The following is a 3,104-nucleotide window of genomic DNA, read 5'->3' on the forward strand; positions in this document are numbered from 1 at the left end:
TTTTACAAATGCTTTACAAATTATTGATCAGTCCTTTTGTTACTATAGCAAAGTCTTTCTCATTTTGCTGCCATTGGGAGGCAGGAGAAGCAGTTATCCTGGTAGTTTACTTCAGCTCACAAGGATACCCATAGAAATGACACAGTGACAAAGAGCTTGCAGTTTAGGCTTTCACAGGATCAGGAAAGCTTAATTCTTGCTGCAGTACTGCTGGGTTTCCATCATCATTTAAAAGATCTTACAATAACAAGCTAATTACTTCCATTTCAACACCTAGATATCCCGCTCTCAGGTATCTGGAAAGTCCATCCCAGTATAAACATTTCAGAGATATGCTTTATTGAAAGCTTTGCTCCCTTTTTTCAAAAAATTTTATTTCACACAAATTTTATACGAAATTTGTACGAAAATATTACATGCTTGAGCCTATCTCCCAAATAGAAGGTTCTTTCAGTTCTTCAGGCCAATCTTCCTTCAGAGGCAAATATATACGAAACATGTCATATTATGTAAAGCATATAGAATTTTTTCTTTTACAAGAACAAAAATATTTTGACATTTTACATTTAGTGTGGCTTAACAATCTGGTTTATGTTGAAAGATTTAGTTCATTGTTAGGAGGCATCTATTACACACACAAACGCACCAAAAAGAAAGCAGATATTTTCAATCCTTAAAGACAAAATGTCTGGTTTAATTTTTTTCTTGTATTTTTTGAAGAAGATGCTCCATTTGTAAACTCAAGTTTGGTTGGCCCTTTTTATTCTTTTTGCTCATTATTTTGAACAATTCCAGTTCTTCCTTTTGTAGTGCCTTTGAGCTTCTGCTCACTCTTGTTTTCTTCTCTCAAATTCTTGTTTCTTAGAAACATGCTTAGTTTGTATTCTTCTTGCACTTTTTTTTTTTACTTTAGCCAAGTTTAGCTTTTTCACATCTAAAAAATTCAAATATAAAACAAATATCAGTTCAAAACGTAGATTACTTTTTAAGAAGCTGCAGGAAATATAAAAAGAAATTAATTTTGGTGGAAATGAAATGTTAGAACTGCCCGAAATTGAGAGAATGTAAAGTTTACATACATTACGTTATCATCAGGTACAGCTGCTCCCCAGGTACCTCGTCTTACAGTTTGGGCCAGACGTACTCAACACGGATCTCCTAATTCATGTTATTAAAAGGAGCCCTTAAAGTGCTCTATTTCCCCTTTCACTCCAAAAAACCCTCCTGGTCCCACTGTCCTGTCATTTAAAACAAGCACAATGGCCAGCCATTCTGGACTTCTAGAGCTTTTTGAAGAATTTTCTTGCACAGGATTAAAAAAAAAATTCAGAATTACAGGTTCAGACATACACCTCTTCATAATGGTCTGGACTGCTTCAAAATATGAAATCAAACTGAAATTAAATTTTTTAAAATTCAATTGGATGCCTTAAATCTCTACATCATTAAGATGCCAATGTTTTAATGAAACAGTAGAAAATAGAGTATAAAATTCAGTGTCACCTATTTGTCTCAAATACAATGAGTATTAAACATAAATGACAATATAGTAACAAAAGTAGAACTTGTGTATTTGCCCAAATTGAATTATTTCTACAAACTCACGGCGTATGGCAAGTTGAATGTTTGATCTCAGCAATTGTTACCTTATTATTAGTTTAACACTTTTCAAACACTGAAGGAGGCATTTTTCTATTCACATAGATTTCTTAAGAATGCATATGCTGATGGGTAATTAGTTCACCTTCCATGTTTGGTATCTAATCACTAAATATGCATCTTCGAATCAGTCTGTGTGACCCTGTTTCCCTCTTCAGAAGCATCAGTAATGCATTTGGCAAATGTCTTGAAGCATGAACTGGAAATTAACATAGGTATATTCTTGATAATATAAGAAAAAGAGTCCCAAATACTTACTTTTTAAAAAATGTTAACAATTACAAAAAACAAAAATACAGTTATTATCAGCTCGATTTCCTGAAAGTTCAGTTGCGGGAACCTCTGCATGTCACAGCTCCACATTTGCATACAGTTTGCATCCTCTTTTCGGCTGGGCCATGGTCAATAGAATCTGAAGATATACCTTCAGAATCTTCCATTTGATAATCAAAAGTCAGCTCTTCTCCAGGATTTATGGTTCCCATGGAAAATAATGCTATTCGGGAAAGACAAGTATCAAGGTTATCAGTGAAAACATTGAACACCTGAAGATTTGGGTCACAACTGTGATTCACAAAATGAGACACTTTTCCATATCAGGCTGCATCCACTGTGAATACATCAGATTTATAGTCCAGATCAAAGAGATATATGATTCCTTTGTTGTCATGTAACTCTCATCTTTCAGCTTCTTCACTTGTGATTACCTCTCCAACATATTCCATGACAAAACTCATTCTTCTAATCTTCACAAGGGTTTTTACACCCCAGCATAGCCATTGCTAGTTTGAAAGATGCAAAGTGAATATCTTGTACCTTTTCGTACAATACTATTGGTACAATCAGATCCACATTGACACCCTGAGTTGCATTCATAGATGGGGGTACCAGGTGGGATTTTAATTTGCTGGGTTTTGTTATAAGACAAAAGAGCTCCAGAATCAGCAAGACATTTCTCAAAGAAGCAGTCTCTTCAGGAACAACCAAAGGTAGCTTCATTTACTAAGCTGATTCCAGGAGCTGGTTTGTATTCGTTAATGTAGTAGAATTCTGAAGGTGGGTCCTCTAAGTCAACAGTATTTTCAACAAATAGTCCTTTATGAGTCTTTCTTCTGCTGAGTTCATCTTCCCATCTTTGTAGAGCTATCCTTTGTTTAGCTCTCTTTACAGCGTACTCACCAAAGGGAGGTCTCAAAGCTTTGTTACTATTTTTTGGAGTTATTGCTTTGCCTTTCTTTACCCAGGGAGGGACTGCAGGGCAGACAGGGGCTGGAGCCCACGAGGTCAGCTCTTCCCACTTTTTTTTTTTTTTTTTTTTGTCCTTTTTCAGACCGGCCACACCGCTCAGCCAGTGAGCGCTGTGAGCGCACCGGTCATACCTATATAGGATCCGAACCCGCTGAAGGAGTGCTGCTGCGCTCCCAGTGCCGCACTCTCCCGAGTGT

The 3,104-nt window shown here is 36.4% G+C and overlaps 2 pseudogenes; both read right to left on the minus strand.

Annotated features, from left to right (window-relative positions):
* Positions 1-693: 693 nt before the first annotated feature.
* LOC103596504 overlaps positions 694-3,104 on the minus strand; it is an 8,799-nt pseudogene continuing 6,388 nt past the window's right edge.
* Positions 1,986-2,899, minus strand: LOC103596503 (annotated as a pseudogene).

Source organism: Galeopterus variegatus, unplaced genomic scaffold, assembly GCF_000696425.1.
Source record: "Galeopterus variegatus unplaced genomic scaffold, G_variegatus-3.0.2 Scaffold2034, whole genome shotgun sequence".
NCBI classification, from domain to species: Eukaryota; Metazoa; Chordata; class Mammalia; order Dermoptera; family Cynocephalidae; genus Galeopterus; species Galeopterus variegatus.